The 23769-nt window shown below is 37.9% G+C and overlaps 1 pseudogene; it reads left to right on the forward strand.

The window, feature by feature from the left end:
* Positions 1-22893, forward strand: part of LOC138567795 (cytochrome P450 2F2-like) — a 351472-nt pseudogene extending 328579 nt beyond the window's left edge.
* Positions 22894-23769: the final 876 nt, after the last annotated feature.

The raw sequence follows: 23769 nt of genomic DNA on the forward strand, positions 1-23769 counted from the left end.
TTATAAGCAGGATCTGGAAGAGCCCTGAGAACCCTGAGAACATTAATGTGACACATAACGCAACTGGTGTAGATGTCTGTACTCAGTTTGTATGGGGTGAATATGTCACAAAGTGCTTAAACCGTTCTATGGGCCATGAGTACTGTAAGGACATATATAGCATTTTACCAAATGTAATGGCATTTTTTTTTATTGCAAGTGCAATGGCATTTTATTGCCAGCATGTAGTGGTATTTTGCCAGCAGTAATATTACATATATATTACATGGCCACGGTAGTGGCCATGTAGTTATGGTTAAGTTGCTGTTTCCATAGGAAGAGCACTTTTTGGGCGGCTTATAACTTCGCTCCCCCTGGACGAATCCTCACCAAACCTTGCACAAAAAGTATATGGCCCACTCTGAATTTCTTTGCAAAGTTTGGTGAGGATTCGTCCAGGGGGGGCAAAGTTATAGGGGGGGTCCCAAAACTTTTTTTTTCCAATAGGCTGAATGGGAAAAATGTTTTGCTCGCGCCTACAGGCCAAACCGCTGAACAGATTTTCACCAAATTTGGACCAAGAGTAGCGGCTTGGTCCCGAAAGCGTGCTTTTGCAAATTTGGTGAAAATCCATCCAGTAGTTTTTTTTTAAAATGACCAAAAAGTAGGTAAAAAAAAATTAGTGATATCTGTGTTCGGTCCACGGACACACTTCCCTGTTCGCTCCGCGGACAGTGTCCTGATTGTCCAATCGGCTTGCGTGATGTCCGCGGACATGTGACGTGTTCACTGATTGTACAGGGTTAAACGTGAAGCACGTCACATTGTCGGTAGCACCCACATCTTGGATTCTCGGACGTCCACGGACAGCGCGGTGAAAGTTTGTTCAAAATGTGTATTTAGTAGAGTGTGTTGGTGTGTAGAAGTGTTTGGGGAGGATGGAAGGGTATGAGATAGGTTAAATGTTGTGCTTTTTTATGTGGTAGACATTCTTTTTGTGTTTGATTTGTCTGCGGACATCACAGGTGTTCTGAAATGTTCTAAATAAACTGAATGGGGGGTGTTCTGAGGACTCAATATGTGTCCGTTTTGTTCGCAAGCAAGCTGAAACTGTTCTAAGAACACTCGCGGTGTCCTGAAATGTTCGCAAATAAACAAAATGGGGGTGTTCTGGGGACGCTGTCCGTATTGTTCTGTGGCAAGTTGAATGTGTTCTAAGAACTCTTGCGTTGTCCTGAAATGTTCGTAGGGGGTGTCCTGAAGACGCTGTCTGTATTGTTCGACGGCAAGATGAAAGTGTTCTAAGAACTGTCTCGGTGTCCTGAAATGTTCGCAGGGGGTGTCCTGAAGACGCTGTCCATATTGTTCGATGGCAAGTTGAAAGTGTTCTAAGATCTGTCTCGGTGTCCTGAAATGTTCGCAGGGGGTGTCCTGAAGACACTGTCTCTATTGTTCGTTGTCAAGTTGAAAGTGTTCTAAGAACTCTCGCGTTGTCCTGAAATTTTCGCACATAAACAAAATGGGGGTGTGTTCTAAGAACACACGTGTTGTCCTGAAGTGTTCTAAGAACTCTTGCGGTGTCCTGAAATGTTCGCAGGGGGTGTCCTGAAGACGCTCTAAGAACACTTGCGGTGTCCTGAAATGTTCGCAAATAAACAAAATGGGGGTGTTCTGGGGACGCTGTCCGTATTGTACTGTGGCAAGTTGAATGTGTTCTAAGAACACTGGGGGTCTCCTGAAATGTTCGCAAATAAACAAAATGGGGGTGTTCTGGGGACGCTGTCCGTATTGTTCTGTGGCAAGTTGAATGTGTTCTAAGAACACTCGGGGTGTCCTGAAATGTTCACAAATAAACAAAATGGGGGTGTTCTGATGACGCTGTCCGTATTGTTCGTTGTCAAGTTGAAAGTGTTCTATGAACTCTCGTGTTGTCCTGAAATGTTCATAGGGGGTGTCCTGAAGACGCTGTCTGTATTGTTCGATGGCAAGTTAAAAGCGTTCTAAGAACTCTCGCGTTGTCCTGAAATGTTCGCACATAAACAAAATGGGGGTGTGTTCTAAGAACACACGCGTTGTCCTGAAGTGTTCTAAGAACTCTCGCGGTGTCCTGAAATGTTCGTAGGGGGTGTCCTGAAGACGCTCTAAGAACACTCGCAGTGTCCTGAAATGTTCGCCAATAAACAAAATGGGGGTGTGTTCTAAGAACTCACGCGTTGTCCTGAAATGTTCGTAGGGGTTGTCCTGAAGACGCTGTCCGTATTGTTCGATGGCAAGTTGAAAGTGTTCTAAGAACTGTCTCGGTGTCCTGAAATGTTCGCAGGGGGTGTCCTGAAGACGCTGTCCGTATTGTTCGATGGCAAGTTGAAAGTGTTCTAAGAACACTCGGGGTGTCCTGAAATGTTCGCAAATAAACAAAATGGGGGTGTTCTGAGGACGCTGTCCGTATTGTTCGTTGTCAAGTTAAAAGTGTTCTAAGAACTCTCGCATTGTCCTGAAATGTTCGCACATAAACAAAATGGGGGTGTGTTCTAAGAACACACGCGCTGTCCTGAAATGTTCGTAGGGGGTGTCCTGAGGACGCTGTCCGTATTGTTCGTTGTCGAGTTGAAAGTGTTCTAAGAACTCTTGCGGTGTCCTGAAATGTTTGTAGGGGGTGTCCTGAAGACGCTGTCCGTATTGTTCGATGGCAAGTTGAAGGTGTTCTAAGAACTTTCGCGTTGCCCTGAAATGTTCGTAGGGGGTGTTCTGAAGACGCTGTCCATATTGTTCGCTGGCAAATTGAAAGTGTTCTAAGAACACTGGTAATGTCCGCAGACATTAAAAGTTTCCATAGGCCATAGGAGAAATGTTTTTCCATTTGGCCATGCACCCAACAATCTATGCCCTGGCCACAACCACCACAGCATATCACATTTATAGTTGCTAATAACTTTGGGTCAAAAACAAATTTATAAGGAACATAGTTATAAGATACTATGGGTGTGATATGCTGTGATGGTTGTGGCCAGGGCATAGAGTGTATAATATACTTACTGTTTGGTTTAGTAACTGGAGTACATGTATTTATTGTTAATTTCTGTGATAAAAGAAAATAGCATGTTAGTATTAGTATTTTGTAATGACTTTTTACATTGTATAATCAACATTTGTTTCTTTTGGACCCTCATGTCTAGTAGATTACAAACCAGAGTACTGTGCAATTTGCTCAGTTTCTGTGTTCGTTGCTAAAATCATTGGGTCTGTGGGAGAAAAAAAAATCCATGTTGGACTAAACATTTCTGTTATGCTACAGTTTATTTGTTAATTTGTTTTCAGTGTTCATTTGTTGTTTCTGGCTAATGCTTTATATATTGGGTTGTTGCATTTTTTTGGAGCAGTAACATATTATTTATGTGTTTGGATATTATGATATTTTGGAGCAGTTAGATACCAGTAGGCGTATTCTGTCTATTTTTTTATATATTTTAGTGGTATTGATTTATCTTTTTGGATATTGTTAAATTTTGGGACAGTTAGATACCAATTGGCGTATTCTAACTGTCTATTTTATGATATATTTTAGTGGTATTGATTTATCTGTTTGGATATTGTTAAATTTTGGGACAGTTAGATACCAATTGGCGCATTCTAATTGTCTATTTTTCACTCTAATTTAGTGGTATTCATTTATGTGATTAATTGTTGTAGAATCTTTGGGCAGTTAGATAGCTTTTGGAATATTCTAACAGTTTATATTTTTTACTACAAGTTTACTTGAGGTTTAAGTACAGTTTAGTTATCAAATTTTGGTTTTAAGAACATTAAATAAGCGTTTGTAAGATTCGTTGGTAATCTCTGCTTTAGAGTAATGGTACTATCATTACATTGAAACCATCCACATTTCTTTTTTATATATGCAGTGTAGTGCCCTGAATTGGTTGTGGCTCCTGTGTGGTAGATTATACCTATTGTTGTGAAGGTTTTCTTACCAAGTGATATTTGACCATGTGTGAATCCTGTCAGCTTGCAGTTGTTTTTGGTACCATCTGCATTGTAACGTAGAAGCATTAGTATTACGTATTTACTATGTGTTTGTATTACTAACGAGGAGCGATTATCTGAATTGCAGGTAGAACATAATCTACCATGGTTTGCATTTTGTACAAGTTGCTGAAATGGAATGGATTCACATGTAGGTATTGATATATATACGAAGCGTTCATTGGGGATTTCTTCTTGTGTCACATTGTTGCAGAGAGTGCATGTATGTTTCCACATGTATGAAATCTGGAAGATTTCATTTATAGGTGTGTTTTTGTTTTCCAGTACTTGTAGTAAGTACATTAGAAATTCTTGTGGATCTTCCTGTGAGTTTATAGTGAATTTCACCATTCCAGCACAGTAGTCCAATTGTTGTCTTATTCCATAAACACTATACGTGTTGTCAGGATTGTTTGCTGCATTTCTGTGAAGTACTAACATTTGCAAACACAATGGGTCTGTACTGTGTAAGTAAATGTTGTCAACAATTGGTGGTAATTGAAATAGGATATTCATTGCTACATTTGCGTAGCAACTTACACTAACTATATTTGAGAGTTTAAATGGACCAGGTAGTTCTGTATCTGACTGCTTTTTTTAGAGTTTGTCTTCCTTCTTTGAAGTACCTGGTTTACTTTCCCTAATTGATTCTTTTTTGCTTGTGGTACTTGATGAAGTATTACTTTCTTTTACTCTCTTTGGAGGATTTGCAGTGACATCCTGTTGCTTTTCTGTTTGATTTATTTTTCTTCTATAATGTTTTACTTTTTGTGGAACAGAATATGTGTTTAGATGGGGAGTGTATAGTGAGGAAAGTCTATTGTATTCTAAAATGCAAGGAATATCAGTGTTTATTTTACCTGCATCAAAGTCGATTAGAAATAGACCGTCAAGTGTCCGTAAGCGTGATAGTGCTACGTAGCACATGCCTTCTTTAAAGACTGCGTTACCAATTTCTATCATTGCTTTGTCTAGGGTAAGACCTTGTGATTTATGAATCGTGACTGCGTATGCAAGAGTTAGAGAAAATTGTTCTCTGCGTACATACATGTCTTTGAAGAGAAGGAATCGAGCTGTTGAGCGTCCTATCCTTTTAACTTCTGAAAGTTTGTCAAAGAGTATATTGACAAACTGAATTTTGTTGTCACGTGGGTATGTTTGAAAGCCAACAACTGTCCCCAGTGCTCCATTAACTAGTCCTTGGTCCACGTCAAGGTTACGTTTAAGCATTACTCTGCAATTTAAGGATAATTTTAATATCTTTTCTAAGCCTGCCGTGTTTGAGATTGATTTTTCTAAACTATTTAGTCTTCTTGTGGCTTGGTCACACATAGGTAGTGTCATACCATGTACATCTAGTTTGTCTGTGGCACTAATTTACATTATTGGTTGCATTTCTTTAATTAACATTATTTCATTGAATTTGAAACAGCTTGCAAGAGTTGGCATTAAGCACATACAATTGACATTTGTGTGGGCTAATTGTTCCATAACATCTGTAGCACAAGCATTATCACCATAAAGTGTATTAATTTGCTGGGTTTTCAATATTGTTTCTGCTTCTTTAGAGAGTATACCAACTCTGATACTTTTTAAGATGTTGGCATAAGTGAGATCTGCAGATTGCCACATGTTTTCTGTTAATTCTCTGTATTGGAAATGTTGCCAAAGGTTGACATTTCCAATGCTGCCAACAGTTGTATGGCAGAGTTTGTGTCCTAATGTTTTAAAAATAGGCTCACCTTTTACTGGTGTCATTTGAAGAAGATCTCTGAAAATAATAATCAGTACTTCTTGTAATCTGAGGTGAATCAAAGCCAACATTAGGTTGGAGGCCATGCTCACTTCATCTATTAGTAGCATTTTCATTTGTTTCAATACTCTACATAGTTCCATTGCAGCTTCTGCAGAAAGTTTGTAATAGTCTAATTTGTTCTGGTGTTCTACTGGCAATAGTAGTAATCGGTGTAAAGTGACACCACCTATGTTGTAGGCAGCTAAACCTGTGGGGGCAGTGACAACAGCTGACAGTTTGTTGTTTGTCAATTGTTGAAGGAATTTACTGATGATTTTGATTAGGAATGTTTTGCCAGAACCAGCTTCACCACTGACGTACAGTAGTATAGGTTTATAATTATGGCAGGAACATTCTTTATCTTCATGTTGTAAACCATGTGCAATTTGTTTTGTTACTTCTTCAAAAATGCTACGTTGTTTGTTGTTTAGTTTTGATTGTACTATAGTTAAGTCTTCTTTATCTTCATACTGACACATGGTGTTTTCTACTTCTGTCATAGCTAATTCTGCCTCATTTATTATTAGTGGTTCTCCCAGTGGTTCTGGGCTTCCTGTTACAGAAGGTTGACTACTGTCAGGAGTGTCTTTATCTAGTTGGGCCTGGAGTTCTTCTTCGTGTTGCTGATCATTGTGCAACATTGTTTTGTATTGTTTAAAGTTTACATCAGTTATAGTGCTTTCATGTGCTTTGAAAGCTATGTAAGGATATTTGGCGTGTTACAGCACAGAGTACAGCACTACTGCACAGGTAGCATTTTTTTTTTGATGCAGCACCACCACATGGGTGTGGTGCATTGCTATATGTGTTGCCAGAGTAACATGGACATATAAGTAAAGACAGGCTATTCAGTCAAAAACGATTTTTACATATAAGATGCAAATCTATTTTTACAGTTAAAAGCACACATGTGCACATTCAAAATGCACACTATTTTTCACCTGAAATGCCTATGTTGCAAGAGACACATTTGAAAATTAATAACTAACCTTATTAATAACTAACCTGACTAATAAAACTTCATTTAACATAACTCACTAATAAAAATGTGTCTCCACTGCAGAATTAGGCCTACTCTGAAAGTGAACTTTTAAACGCACATTCATTTTTTTTTCTCTGCTGCTCTGTCCACTTAACTAAAGGAAGCAAAGAGCTCGAAGGAACAGGAAATAAGTCTGTTACAATTGCCACTGTAAAAGTGAGCCATTGTGTAGTGAGGGAGGAGATGACATGATTGATTCTGATTGGAGCAGCGTCATAGCAAGTATCATGCTAGAGGCTGTGATTAGTTTTGCTGGAGAAGCTTGAGGGGAGGAGGAGAACAATCGACATCTGGCAGAGCTGGGAGAAGGATCTCTTTCCTGGCTGGGGCATTCCTGCTGCAAAAGCTGTTGTTCCAGGCAATAACCCCGGTTTGAGAACGGCAGACGCTTGTTCTCACTGGGGTTGATGTTCAAGGGAGCCAAATTCAGAGAGAGAATAGCCGGAGAAAACTCATGCTGAACAGATAAGGTAATTACAGAAGCGAGTGGGAGCTGTGCGAAAGTGCGCGAAGCTGTTCAGTCAGTGTATTAAAGGGAGTCTCAGTCTCTTATCAGCATATTTAATGTTACCAATTGAATATATTCTCGCAGCTCTCTGTTCATTTTATCACAAATAATGTTGTACCATTTCATTTATTTCTGTAAAAAAAGTTAAACTGTGTTTAAAAGAAATTTCTATAATACAAAAATATTTGAAAACAGATAGCTAGTGTGTATTATTTCTCTCTTTCATTTTGCATGGGCAAAGGTTTAAACGTGGGTAGATTTTTAAACAGTGCAATTGTCATTTTAAGGCAGATGTGTGCATGATTCTATTCAGTATGGACAGTTGTGAGTGACTGTTTGTAGCATAGCCTGTAGGAGGTACATGAGTCAACGGGAAGAGAGACTCTCTGGACATAGTTCCCTACCGTATATAAGGTAGTGGAAATTACCACAAAAATACCACAATAGCCCATGGTGGCACACAACACTAACACTGAAAATGTGGTATCCCTACAATGTAGGCCTGGGGTCTCTCTAGTGATCAAGAACAATCTAGATAAAAAACAAGGGATGTTGGATATTGGGGCCACAAATAAACCAACCACTATACCAACCAACCACGCAAACTACCGCGCATACTATCTAAATAGGTCTGAATTCTGAAATAATGCAATGTATTATTGTCATGTGTGACCCAATATGAATACAGAGAGTGATTATTGCTAAAGGTATTTTGGCGGTAAGAAAATACCGCAAAGCCCCAAATATCCACAAAATACCCAACAGAAAGCATCTTCATATGAGTCATAGTTTTCTAGTATTTCTTCTTCTTTTCTACATGGTTTAAAGAGTTGTTGCAGGGACATGTAATATATTTCTTTATGTTGAGGAGTCTTCAATGAAAATTTGATATGATTAATTACATTTGGTTTAGTGAGTTTAACTAAGCTGCCTTCACAGTTTGTCACTCTATATTTACCTTTTTTTTCATCAGGTTTTATATTATTTTTGTATTTGTAGTTTTGGGCTATGTGGTATAGACACATGGTTTCCAAAGTATTACTTCTGTTTGGGTAGTATGTGTCCAATACATTGTTTTTTAAAATGTCTTGGCTGTTGGGATCATGTTTGGCTATTGTTTCTATATCTTCGTATGTTTTTAGAACTCTTTTTCTAGATTTAGCTGGACCAAGACTTAGCCATACTATATTTTCAGATTTACCATACAATGCAGTACCAGTTAAACGATCAGCTGCTTCATATGATCCACATTCTCTTTGGGGGAGCATTTTTATGCCCAAGCTGTATAATTTCTGAGACGCTATTTTATCTGATGACAGGTCATTCCAGAGGTCTTGGAGCTCTGTCTTTTCTGCTTTGGTTAAGTATGCTGTGGCAACTGCAGTAGAATTGTCTGCAATGTACTGCACATCTATGTTTGCATTCCATAAGTGGGCAATGATTGCATTATAATCATTGATATATTTTTCTTCTTCTTTTCTTTTTATGTAATATGTATTTTTAGGTGACTTACCTTTAACACTATGTCTAACTGAAGACATGAGGTTGTTCACTTGACCTGTATTTGTAACTGGTCTAGGGAAACCAAATCGGCATTTGGCGTAGTATTTCCCTTTGCTTTTGTATTTGCGACAACAATATTTGCCACATTTCTGTCTTTGAAATTGTAAAATTTGTGCATGAACATCACTATTTGTGGATTCTGATGGAATTTCACAAGTGACATATTTTTCAATAAACTGTAAAACAGTGGCATCACTGTCTTGACCAAATTTAGGAGCATATTTAGTCCATAAAAGCATGTGGATATGTGGTGCTCCTCTGGCTTGGTATTCTTTTCTCCAAAAGAAGTGTTGCACTTCTCCAAGGGGAGGAACAGTTTTATTACAAATGAAATATAGCATAGCAATGAAGCGATGGTGAAAATATCTTGAAACATTAACAGGATCCAAAGAACAAAGTTCTCCTGGTGTTAGTATATCTATGTTTGTTTTATTTTTATTTGATATGCATAGGAAATCATGTAAATCTTCCCAAGCATATTCTGCACAACTTAATGTAACAAACCAAGTGGGTGGGCCAAGGTTTCTGATCATACAATGTACATCTCCATGACGTCGAAACCAGTACTCTTTAGTACCAAGCATATTTTCTAATAGATTTGTAATATTTGATTGTAAAACCTCATCCTTTTGTTGCACTTTTTGTAATAATGTGTAGCTGTCATATTTTGAAAGTGGGATCCTGATTTTAATATGTGTGCAACTCCGTAACATAAAGTTGCTAGTTCACTTTCAAAGAGTAGGTGGAATATGTATTCCACATTTTGTCTAAATCTGGGATCTTCAGAATACATCCGTAATGAGCGGTATTCTGAAGCTGATATTTGAATAGGTCTATCATCATACCTTCCTCCTTTGCCAGTAGGAAAGAGTAGAGGAAAAGCATGTGCTTCTTTACTTTTTCCCCATATGCTGATTGGTGATCCTTTTGTTTGACGCATTTGGTACGTTTCCAGTGCATCTTCTATGGTGTCATTAGAGTGCAAAGGATGAATTGTATAATGGTCTAAAGTATTTGATATTGTAGCAGGATCTAGTAGCTCAAATTGACCATCTTCTTGTGTTTCTTGAATTATTTCAGTTGTATCTTTCAAGTTTTCTTCATTATTAATTTCTTTGTAATATTCATTATTCTCTTTAAGATATTGTAAGGCGTGTCTAACTTTATGTAAATCTACCAGCTGTTGCCATATTTTTTTGTCTTTTGTAGGTACTCCATTTACTAAGATAATTAAAGATTGCTGCATTGGACGTTGCACTCCTAGAGTATGCACATTTTCTTTTAGATCTAATGGTAAATAAACTACTTTTCCACAAATGCCTTTTACCAATTCAGAGGGAGGTAATTTTACTGTTTTAGGTTGAAGACGTATTATTGCTTGAAATGGGTGTACTGTTTGAATTATGATGCTCTCATATAAATTAAGTTGTTGTAGGGGTTTTGGTAGTGGGTATAATTCCACATTATTTGTGATAGCATATGAAGGAGTTTGGTTGTTGTCAAGTTTTGTAGTGCACTGCAAAGTATTAAGGGGTCACTTATTTCGTATTTGTTTTCTGCTACAAGGTAGAGAGCTAATTCAAACCATTTAGAAACTTCATTGTCTTCTATTTTATATGATAGGTCTACAGTTTTCGTGTTACGTTTATAAAAAGTTCTGCGGCAACATACACATACATGGTTTGGTACTTCAGCTGATGTACTTTTAAATTTTAGCATTTCTTTTTTGTATGTGTTTAGCAAAAGGTTGTCATGTGTAGAATTGTTGCTAATTTGGTTTAAAGCTATTTCATTCTGTAAATGGCTTTCACTTCCAAAATATTTTTTCTGGATATAGTTAATTTCTTGAAGTAGGTCTTTCGCTGTACCGTGTAGAAGAATGTTATTTAAATATTGCTAGTGCTAAAGCAGGACTTTTAGCATAGTACAGTTTATAGACTAGATTTCTTATAGTTGAATGATGTGTTGATATTCTTTTGATATCATGGAAGGTGGTTTTACAAGTAGGTCCTGTAATGCAGGAATGTCCTTGTAGTCCTGTGTATTTGCGCGCTGGACAGGTATCCATATTTTGCAGTAGTTTAATTTTGATTTTGTCTTTGCTTTTTACATATTGATTGAGGAATTGGCGTAAAGACTTGAAAAATTGTTTAGGAATGTTACATATTGACGTGCATGGCTATTTGTACACTGACATTCTGATTCAGTTGAATGGAGGGGTAATTCTAAGTTTTCAGGGCATATTTTTGTAAGGAGTACTTGTTGTTCCATTATGGTATTATTAACTTTTTCATAACCTCGACCACTGCTATGTATGGCAATTGTATTTGATTGCTTTTGTTTGTACGCTTCTTCATTAAAGTATGGTTCTGTGCTTGTAGTGTGACTCCATTCACCTCTGCAGATACTTAAGAAGTTCTTTCTGTTGACATTTCGTTTATTGAGAAGTCTGTTTTGTAATTTAGATATTAGTTTTGTTAGTGGTTTCATTTTGTTTAACACTAAAATAAATAACTTTCTTTTGAGAAGAACTGCACTATCTATCAACGCTTCTAAAATTAATTTCCTTCGATAGGTTTTAAGCATTGAACCTGATTTCTCTCCTGTTTTTATAAGATTTAGAAGGACTTTGTGACGGAACATTTTGGCTAAAATACTTTTCTTGGTATGCTTACTTTGCACTATATTAAAATGTAAAGAAGTAGTTTTATCTGTAGTGATAGCTGATTTTCTGTTAATTGTTTTTTGGTTTATTTTAAATTCTGATACAGGAGGCAAAGTTTTTGTACTTGAAACTTCTAGTGTTTCACTAAATGACTGTATTAGCTGTTTTGTTTCAACTTTTTTTTACTAATTCTACTAGAGATGGATGCTTATGTTGGACACTTTTATTTTCATTTGCTCTATTTCTGTGTTGTTTTCTACGGACTTGACTTTTGGTAGGCATTCTTTAGGGTCTGTTGAAAAAAATAAAGAAGGTATGGGTTGGTGTGTTCTGCAATGTATGTGTGCTGTGTGCATGAGTGTTTGAGTAAGATGATGTATGTAATGGTGTCTGATTGTGCATTGGGAACTACAACTAGTAGGGATGTGTATTCTTCAATTAATATGTTACTAAACGCAGGTTCAGATGACAGAAAAAAATAACTAGTGGTGTGGAGAAGTACAAATAGTAAATCTAATGTATACAATAAAAACAGTTGTTTGTTCTATAATATGAAAATTCTTGCGGTTGAGTTGGGTAATTTGTGTGTCCAAAAGTAGGAATTTGTGCGCCATTCTGGCTGTAAATCGCTGTTTAAGACATGGGGATTTTTGGACAGAATGGTGCACAATCTCTATTTTTAGGCACAGAAATAGCATGAATTAACTTTGCAGTATGTTTGAGTAATAATACAAATATTATGGTGATATTCTACACACTTCTTTTCTAAAATGAGCAGTTTAATTCTTAGTTCTTCTTTGTTCTTGAAATTCGGCTGCTTCTTTTCAGGAGAATGGTCTTCACTGCAATTGTAAAAGAAACAAATTAGTAATTTTGTTTGTATATAGCATTGTTTTTAATTTAGATATTGATTTTTTATTTGAAATCCTCAGTGCCTTCCTTAAAACCATTAAAACTATCTTATTCACATAAGATACGTCGCACCAGTTCAATACATATGATATGTTCTTAATGAACAAATTGTATTGCAATGAGTAACTGTAACAAACAAAACATCTTTAGTATGTCTTGTGAAATTCATAATGTACCACTGAATACCACCATTTCTATAACTAAGCTGTTCTAGGTAATTAGTGCCTTAATGTTATGCTTAAATTAAAGTAATCAAATAAATAAATAAATAAATAAATAAATGTAATTGTATAAGTATTATTTTTTGAGATTGGAAAATAGAGTGTGCATGCATGCAATTTTGTTTGAATATATGTAGTCTATAAATTTCATTTAAAAAATGTTAGTTTAACATGATTTGATAGTGTGTGTATAAAGAAAGTAAATAGTATAAAGGTTTATAAGTGATAGTTGATTTTAGGAAATTGGAAAAAAGACAGTAGATTCATTTTACAGATTACACAAGCTGAAAGTCAGTTTGAAAATGTGTTCATGTACTGTACAGAAAATATGCATACCTGTAGTTTGTGTTCATGCAAATGGATATGCATGGAGCTGCAAGTAGAAATCTTGGAGACTTGTACAGTATTTCTTGTAGATGGTGCTTGCCAATGATATGACACTTGTACTCAGAGAGATTCACAGTACATTTGCAGTGCTGATCTATGTTGATGCAGTTCGATGTAGAGGTCTTGAATGTGATTGGTGCATGGTCATGTGATTTCTTGGCTACATCCAATGAGGGAATGGCACAGAGAGTGAAGTGGAAATGGTAGAAGGGCTGTTTATGTTACGATATGTCCGCGGACATGGCGGTAGTTCGCGGACATCGGGAGTTACATCCGGGGATTTTTGGGTTCAGAAGTCATGCAAATGAGAATGAGCAGTGAAAGGGATTGGTCAGGAAAGTTTAGTGGCTGTGTTGTGCCAGGAGAGAGTTTCTCAGATACTCTTTTTGCTGAGAGAACAACAGATAGCTATGGCTGTGTGTTTCAGAAAACAGATTGTTTGGATTTTGGGAGATTCGTGGATTCATTGGTTGAAGGTGCATGCAAAAAGCTGTGGGGTAGCTGTAGATCTTGGATTTCCACATGTGGAAGTACACTGGCATGGAGTACGTGGAATGAAGTGGTTGAACTTGCTACCTCTCTGTGCTACTTTGGAACCAAAGCAACATCCAGACATAATTGTAATTTATTGTGTAGAGAACAGTTTAGGACATGTGTCTGGAATTTCTTTGCAATTTGCTATGAAAGAAGGACTTGGGAAAGTCACGGACATGTTTCCTAATTCTCAAGTAATATTTTCACGGATTGCGCAGAGACAAATGTGGCTTCGTTCTTCTACATTTGGTCCACAAATGGAAAAAGCAAGGCGCAATGTTAATAAGGCTGTTTGTGCATTTCTAAGAGATGTTGGCATGTCCTCTTTTCACAGTGAAAATATTATGTTTCGTAGTACATACATTTTTCGCAGAGATGGAGTCCATCTTACTTATGCTCGCAATCAGATTTTTCTGAGAAATGTACAAAATGCATTGCAACCTTTTTTAGAAATACAGCATCCATTTTGAAGTAGGTGTTAAGTATTTATAATTTTTGACATATAAACACCTCCCAAAGGCTCTTTTCAGAGCCACCACTTCCTCCCAAAGAAAAATGCAATGGTAACAATAGGGTAGCACCCCAATTTTTTTAATGTTCGCGAACTGCCCGTGGACTTTTAAGAAATACAAAGGCCCTGCTTTATTTATCTTCACTTCTATTTTTGTGGTTTTTTAGACACGACACACTAGGAGAGGAGGGGAAAGGAGGGTAAAGGGGGGGACACCAACCACAGGGATAAGAAAGGGCGAGCTGAGAGAGAAAGATGTAGAGTGGGTTTTATTTGGGTAGTGAGCAGGTCTTCTCGTGCTCTGAGACAATAGTCTCAAAAGCACTCCGAAGTCGCTCCCCCCTGCAGAGCACTGTGTCACAGTACATACATACAACTGTGACCCTCGAAAGGTAAGGGTCATCAGAATTCTGTATGGCCTGTGAGGCAGCTTGAGGAAGACGCTGTCCCACAGAGGTGGTCCTTGTGGTGACAGGATCAGCAACAGAGGATGAAGTAGAGGAAATCAACCTACTACGACCTTGCGAATAGCCCCAGAGTGAAATGACCTCAGGTGTCGCTTCATGGTCGTGGTCCCAAAGCTGTACGAACCGTGCTTCCCACGACTGAGTATCATTTTGCACTCATTGCAGATAACACGGTTCGCACAAGCCTTAGGACCATTCCCATAAATGGAAAATAACCGCCACACCCAAGACTCACGTCTAGTGCGGTAGTACGGATTTCCTCTACCTCATTCTCATCATCCTCTTCTTCCTCCTCTGCATCCTCACTCCTGTTCCCCTCTTCAGGCCCTTGGGAAGGTGGTGGTGGTGGAGGGGGTGGGGGTGGTGCTGAAGCAGTGCAGCACCAGGTGGCAGTTCTGCAGCCAGGGATGCCCTCTCGATGGTGGAATCAGCAAGTTGCTGGAGAAATAGCTGGGCTCTGAAGAATAGCCAGAAACACAATGAGAATAAGCTCTAGGGTGTGGTCTTTTATAGGGGTGCTTGTACGCAGTTTGCAGACATGCGCGCTGTCCGCGGACAGATCGAACACAAAAAAGGGTTAAAAAAGTTTCAAAAAATATGTAGAAACTCAGGATTACTATGTGGGACTTGTGCCATGATGAGTTTTAATGGAAAAATATTGTGGATTACTCGAAAATGTACTTTTAAATTGTTCGGGGACATGAACAGTGTCCGCATTCAGAACACGCGATCAGCATGGGCGCGGTCACATGATCCCTTCGCGAACAGGTCCACGAAGGAAGCTCCTGTCCGCAGGACACCAAATGCACGGACATTGGTTTGCGCATGCACGTTGATGTTCTACGGACAGTGTTCGGGTCCTGAATGAATTAAAAGTGCGTCACACATCAAACAAACATTTCTGGACATCGCGCATGTTCTAGAACAGTTTAAACTTGCTAGCGAACACTACGGACATATATAGTGTTCTTTAGGACACTTCCATTTTCGTTTGATTACGAACTTTTCAGGACATCAATTGTGTTCTTAGAACAGTTTAACTTGCTAGCGAACATTACGGACAGGTATAGTGTTCTTTAGGACACCTCCATTTTCATTTAATTACGAACATTTCAGGACACCGCTTGTGTTCTCAGAACAGTTTCAACTTGCTAGCGAACAGTACGGACAGGTATAGTGTTCTTTAGAACACCTCCATTTTCATTTAATTACGAACATTTCAGGACACCGCTTGTGTTCTTAGAACAGTTTCAACTTGCTAGCGAACAGTACGGACAGCTACAGTGTTCTTCAGGACACCTCCATTTTCGTTTATTTACGAACATTTCAGAACACCCGCGCTGTCCGCGGACATCTACATTGTTTTTAAAAAAATAAAAAATGGGAAGTAATTACAACGCAATATAAAAATGTTACTTTATTTCACATATATTAAAATTTATGACAGAGAAGGTGAGGCAGAAACAGAAACAAAAACAGGAGAATTAGGGGTTTCAACATGATTGGTATCAGGTGAAGAAGGGATGGAAGTCTCATCAAAACGATTTGGATTATGGAGAGGGTTTGGGGATAATTGACTGGGATATGGTGAGGGAGGACAAGTACATGTGGGACAATGGTATGAGGTTTTTGTTTTAAAATGATCCTCAACAAAAGTTTTCAAATTATTAAAATTGCTCAATAATAAATCAATTTTTTCTTTTAAGCTGTCAAGCGTGTTTTCCATAACAGTTTCTTAAGACATATTTTCTATTTTGGTATGCTCTGTACAAAAAGAAATATATATGTTAAATATATATAAAATAATAACAATTAAATGGTTTATATTGTAAAGTGTGTACCATTAGCTTCACTATTTTCTGACATTTCGTCATGTGGGAAGTGCTCCTCTAGCCATTCCAGAGTACTAGACATTTCTGTGAGAAAAAAACAATATATAATATTTTTTTTTTAATCTAATACAGAAAGCTTATGAAGATGTACACTTACTATTTCAGGTAACATATGTTCTGAGTACTCTGTAGGTCTGGTCTTGGTCTTAGTTGTGGAGTGTCTGTGAGGTAATTATGTTGGAAGCCTATTTATCTTCTCTTGGTAGATTCCATTTTAGAATATATTGCATTTAAATGAATGGTTAGTGCGCTACATATATGGGTTACATTTCTTATGTATTACTACATATAATATGTATGTGTACTACTTTGCGAATTTTTTAAATGTTATCATGTTGTAATATAACAATTAAACATACCCCCCCATACTTTTTAGGTAGTCGAACTGTTGTCTGATTATGTCCGCGGACATCAAAAATATTCGCCGACATTACATTCAGTAGAAGTGGTTAAGTATGTTCCATATTACATGTACATAAAGTCAAAGTTACTATTGTTAAGCTTTGCTACTAAAAACCTATGAAATTCAGTGAAAAAACTTTGTTAAAGGGACGTCATGGTTAAGTTGTGCTACTAAAAACCTATGAAATTCAGTGAAAAAAACTTTGTTAAAGGGACGTTATGGTTAAGTTGTGCTACTAAAAACCTATGAAACTGTTTTTAGTAGCACAACTTAACCATAACGTCCCTTTAACAAAGTTTTTTCACTGAATGTATATATATATATATAGAGCCAGTGCTGTATTTTGCAATTTTGCACACATAGATGCTGCTATCATGTTATTTCTTATTTGCACATGTTTATGCTGCTATTTCTTGTCTGCACTTGCACTTTACCTTAACCATTGCCTGTGTCACACTGTCATATTTATGTCTAGCTTCTAGACACTTGCATGAGGGGTTGGGAAATGGTCGCCTTATGTTTTTATCTATTGTCATTTATGTATTTTTTATTCTTGCATTCCATGCAGTATCTTCATTTTACCAATTGTATCGAGATTATGAGTATGGGGGTTTTCCTCATTGAACTTGCAAACTATATTTGATTCATAGTGGAACTGTGGGTGTGACTGGCATGGACCTGTGGTACTGACCTTATTATTTTGGGTCCCTTACAATTCCAATGTTTTTTTGTCCCTTCTGTGCACTTTGCCCTGTATCAGACACTCCTATTTTTTGTCTCTTTACATTGGAATTTACCTTTGCTCCCATTGTTGGCCACTCCTGCCCTCCATTCAAACATGTCTGCCACCCTTTCCATCCCTCGAGGCACGTTCACAGTTTCATTGACATAGCAATAGGACTACACTTTCCAGCTATGAGAGTGCTCTGGTCCTTCTTTCCCTTACGTGATCAATCGCTCAGTTGAGTGTGAATCGCGTTGTGTGCGGGTCGTGCCTCTAGGTGTCCTGCTTCTGTTTTTGCTGCTGCCTTTCCGGCCGTGTTTTTATCTTATTTTTGTATTACCCATTAAATTAAACTTATGACCATTCCTACGTTGTGAGCTGCTCTCATTTTTGTTTACTTGGGCACCTTTATTCTGTCCGCGGAGAGTGCGGTTCCCTTTTCCTCTCTGTCTTTTCGATATATATATATATATATATATATATATATATATATATTTTTTTTTTTTTTTTTAATTTTTTTTTAATTTTTTTTGCCAATGTGACTTGTAAATGTGTTGTTGGTGGCATGCAAAGTACAGGTTTTACAACACAGCCAAGCCCAACTTGAAACTGCAGAGAATGAAATGCACGCATAGAAAAGCTAAGGGCTGCCTGGTCAAATAATGAAGTACACCATTTTTTGGATACCTCATACATGGAGACTACATTAAGTTATATAACTGACATTTTAATGCAGTCTCATATGCAAAATGAGGTGAACATCCATGTTTTAGTGGCACTGCTGTAATTCATTTTTAAATGCACACTGGCGTTTTTTTTGTAACTTGTGGAGAGCAGAGGGAATGATGCAGCAGGAAACAGAATGAAACATTTATTCAGGGAGGCCTAAAGCCCTCATTGCTCTAAACATGAGGGTTGATACAGAACACATTCTTGTTAACCTGATTGGGGAAATTATAGGCAGACAAGAAACGTCAAAAGGGGAAGGAGAGGCGATTTCTTGGGCAATTTAGTTCAGGCTGGGATGGGAAGACTGACAGTGTTCCAAGGGGTTAGAGCGCTGGCTGAGAGATATCTCGCTAGTGCTCCCCACACAAGATTACTGAAACATTTTGCGGCAACACTGGGCCTGCATTTGCAAATATAGCAAGGTCATGCTGGGAACTTCAAAGAAATACTAATCTTGGTAAAATATGTGCCAAGTGAGGGCCATATGAGTGGCTGAGGTTATTACAGTGCAGTAAGTCAGTGCATGTTTATTTTTCATCATGTTCAGAATGTGGGATCATTAATCCATGTTTCAAAAGACTTGCTTGTTCTGTTTTGTTTTGTTTTCTTTTTTTTTTTGTATTCCAGATGACGATGCAATGTACCCATGGTAAGACTTAATAATGTGTGAATAAGATATAATATAATAAGTGTATATGAAAACAAATGGGATTTCGGTGTCATTTTTGCATTTGTGAATTCATTTATATATATGTGAAGTATTCAGGTGAGGTTCATATCTGTTCAGTAATGCATTTGCCAATATACTACTGCAGGTAAAATAACAACCCAGAGGAAGTTAATAATATTCAGTGATAAGACAGGTTTGTGTGTGTGTGCCTTCCTTGCATGCTGATGGAAAGGAATCTGATATGATACATAGATTACTGGATGTCCATAAGCCAGTAATGTCTAATGGCACATAGATTACTGGATGTATATAAGCCAGTGATACCAGCCACAAACTGTAGGTGGTACTTTGAATAAAATCATTGGGTTCTACCAGTGCATAGGTCTGGAGCTCTCCTCAGACAACTAGGAGGTATAAAAAGAAAACCATGCTCACCACTATACCACAGGTATAAATACCACAAAACAAAATACAGCTAAAATTACCACCAATATAAGCTAACAAGGTATGGTCACTGAAATAGTGTGATACCAAACCCAATATAAATGCCAGACTAATTTATTGCCAAATTACCGGCAATATTTTTACTGTAAGAAAATACCGCCAAACCCCAAATTTACCCCAATAGGACAAAATATATTACAGTACCTGATGAGCAAAGATGTGTTTAGGATGAACGAGTATCTAAATTTTGTAGATGATCGCCTGAAACTCACCTTATTTATAAAGATGCTCCTTGGAAATGTACCTCTTGCTCCAGTTAAAGCAAAGTGGGACGGCAATCTATCTACTATGTGCCCCCTATGCCCTTCTGTGAGGGAAAGTGTAGCATTTTCTTTTGACCTGTTAACAATATGATGTCATAAGGAGAAGACATGTAAAACCATCTCTGTATGACAGGGGTGTGACAACGATGACTGCTGAAGAACACTTAAGTAAACATGTTGTTGATGTTACTTTTGCAGTCTCTGCCTATCCATTGGGTACATGGAAAAGAGATGTTTTTCTCTAGGATAGTGCACTAACACATTGAGTACTAAGAGACATTCTATATCAATGTTATTTGATGTTTTAAACAGTTTTATCTCAGTGTATTTGTTATGTTATTATAATGAATGTTGTATGATGTTAATGGAATATTGTTTCAGAATAAAGTTTCTACAATGATGATAAGGCTTTCACACATTTTCCATGTGTTAGGCAACCCTAAAAAATGAGCCCCTCTGTCTTGTCAAAAAGCATTGCCTTCCAATCATCGCCTTACCTATTCTTTGCCCTACTGGTCTTTACAGAGGCATTGAGCAGTGTGTTCATGTATCCAGCTTGTTGACAGGGATTCAAAGAATGAAAGACATGTTTAAACGAGTTGAAAGCAGTACATCGTCACTGTTAATTAAGAAACAAAGAAAAACCAGCATGGAAACAAAACTACTTACTGCACAAGTTGGACAGAAAACAAAAAGTGTCTCATGAAAAATAGACTAGCAAGGGCAGGATACTGCTGCCATCTACAGGCAATTTCAAAACTAAGCTCACTGCACAGGAAACAAACACCTAATGTTCACATGAGCCCTTGCGTGAATGCAAGTGCAAAAGCCTTGCGTAAGGCTTTTACACCTTGAATTCAAGTTACGGCTCATATTCAATCATTTGTATGGTGGAGAGGAGTGGCATAACTCAACGTGCATTTCTGCCACCTCCTTCCTCTTCACCATACAAATGCTCCAGCATCTACGCCATCATGGATTTAAATGCCAGGGCAGATGCTGGAGAGTCCCAATGGGGGTCCACCTGCTGTATTCATCAGCATAAAGCAGGCGCACCGCATAGGGATCCATTGTACATTCACCCTGCCATGAGAGCATGGCATGGAGCATGTACATTTGAAATTAATCCCTCCCTGACATTCAAGCATGTTGTGGAGGGGTTACTTTAAATTGGGAACACTGCTTACCATACATTCAAAAGCAGTGTTCCCATTTGAAATGAAACGCTCGCTGACATGCTTGGTTTTATTTCATTTGCGAGCGCTGCTTGCCATGCGAGCATTGCAAGCGTTGCTCACAAACAAAATTAAATGCTGCATGGCATCCCTGCATGCCAAGCAACGTTTACCCACTTGGCACTGCAGAGTCCAAATGATCAAAGTTTGGCGGCAGGGATTATTTTACTTTACAGTGTAAAGGTAGCAGCTCCCCGCCATCAAATTATGAATATCTGGAAATTAAGCACCCTACTGAATATCATAAATGCAGGCAGTGAGCTGTTCAAAATCGACAGTTGAGCAAGTTGAAAATTCTGTTGATATTTTTGGTGCAATTATATCGGACACAACGTTCCTGAAGTCGATGAAACTACTACATACCACTGTTCAGCATTGGGGTGCTCTGATCAGAATATGTGGAAGGTGCTGCTTTGGGAAGATGTCTTTTAACAGAAATTGGAGTGCATTGGAGGTATGTTGCCTGCTTCGCATAGCACATTGCATGGTAAAATTAAACTGGTCTCAGCTGCTCCAAAGTTATAGTCAGCAGCAGAAATCCGAGTGTAGGTGCTAAGGGCACAGAGGGGAACAGGGTCTTATAACTGACGAATAATCTCACCATATGACCATCATTTTTTACAAAACAGTTCGATTCATTCAGAATAAACATGTCCTTGGTTTCAGTCAAAAGGGTGAATTTATTCCATTGTTTGTTAAATACAATTCAATCAATACGAGTTTTTATTTGGTTTATGTTAAGTACATTTCAGTCCAGATATATACAAATTGTAAAAAGTAATGTAAGGAGTTCAATATCTAGAAAATGTTTCCATCGTATAATATGTCATTTTTAACACAAATCATATAAGGGGTAATTTAAAAAAAACATGTACATTGCATGCTGGGGGCACCGACGTTTGCACTTAAGTGCTGTGGGGTCCCCTTAATGCAGTTTTCAAGTTTTGAAAGGCAGAGTGAAAAAGTATAAAGTAAAACTAGGCAAAATCACCTTTACACTTTACTTTCACTTCACGCTTTGAGAAAAGTAAATGCCTCCTACAGTTTACAGTTTACAGTCATATATTGTGTAGTAATGGATTCCTATGCGAAACGCCTGCTCATTGCAAGGTGGATTCCATAGAACACATTCGTTTTATAACTGTGTGAAAATCTCAGGCAGGTGTAAAAAGTACTCAGAGAAGACCCAGGAAGGCAGACGTGCACAGATGTCATCTCTGCTTTGCGGGACTCCTCAGCCATGTGTCAGCAGCAAAATTTGGTTGGAGCATTAAGTGAAGTCATAAAAGCATTATAACTTGATTTGACTCTATCATTTAATGCCCAAACCCATTCTGAAATCACCCCCGTTGTTTTCAGTAGAGAGCATAGACATTTCAGAATATGAAATAACGTTCCCACTTAGCAGGGTTTTTCTTTTCATTTTATAACATAAATTAATATTCCGTCTGCGATTTTACTATTTCACAATGCATTAATATTGTTTCCTTGTATGCTGTACACATTTCATCTTATGTTCTATGCAAATTTCTATGAGATATATATGCTTCCCTATGTCCTATTTATTTTTGAGTATATTATATTTGTTTTTTGTAACAGCAACAATGTCCTCTCAAACACTAAAGCATGCTGAGAGGATCAAACTGCAGCTAAGTATTTCATTTATTTCCAGAAAAGGCACAGGAGGAGATAGATTGTGTAGTTGGACCCACTCAGTGCCCACGCATCGAGCACAGGAAAGAGATGCCATAAATGCAGGCTGTCATCCATGAAATACAGAGATACAGTGATGTTATTCCATTGTCCGTCGTCCACCAACTGATTCAGGACACCGAGTTAGGAGGATACACGTTTCCAAAGGTACTGTAATGAAATAGATCTATGGAATATATTTACTTTTCTAGTCATTCATGTATGGAATAATGTCACTGATGTTGTATACCCCCAATATAACAATCCCAACCCTCAATCTGGGACATAAAGCATGCTGTTTTTTAGTCTGAATATTTTGTTGTATTTACAATGATAAAATAAATCAAGGAGTTAAAGATGGTCCACTAAACTTACGTGCTGTGGAAGACTCCTAGAGTATTTCAAAATGTATACACCCATCTCGTTTACACAAAGGATATCTCAACCTGCCTGTTGTCTCAAATATTGATGCACCCATTTCTACTGCCCACATCTCTTTATTGGATTCTAACACCATATGATATCCCTTGATATGCACACTTTCAATTGGTCGCCAGTTGCAACTGAGGGAATATCCACTCTAATTACAACTTTAAAACCCACAAATCACAATTATGACTATATTACTGGCTAAATTACATGTTTCTGAGCAAGTTCAATACCTGCTTTGTAAATTCCTCTTTTTCCATGACATTGTCCCATAGGATCTTTTGTGACCCCAACTGCTAAAGATCACAATACATTTCATAACTATCACCCTATTGCAGGGCCAGAAAAGATTCATGAAAGTGTTGCAACCTCTCAACTACAAAGGTTCCTGGAAGATCATTGTTTCTTGATTTATTTCAATCAGGTTTGAGGCCCCGCCATGGGAAAGAGACATCACACCTTGCTATCTGGCACAACATTCTGAGATCTGCTGAGGCGGTTGACCTTAGTCTATTGGTTGTACTCGACCTCTCTGCGCCATTGGACACCGTTGATTTTAACATTCTTAAATCCGGATTGGTAAAGGTTGCCCCCTGTTGGATTATTCCTTTAAATGGTCCTCCT

This window comes from Ambystoma mexicanum, chromosome 2p (assembly GCF_040938575.1).
Source record: "Ambystoma mexicanum isolate Mex_15411 chromosome 2p, UKY_AmexF1_1, whole genome shotgun sequence".
Taxonomy (NCBI): Eukaryota; Metazoa; Chordata; class Amphibia; order Caudata; family Ambystomatidae; genus Ambystoma; species Ambystoma mexicanum.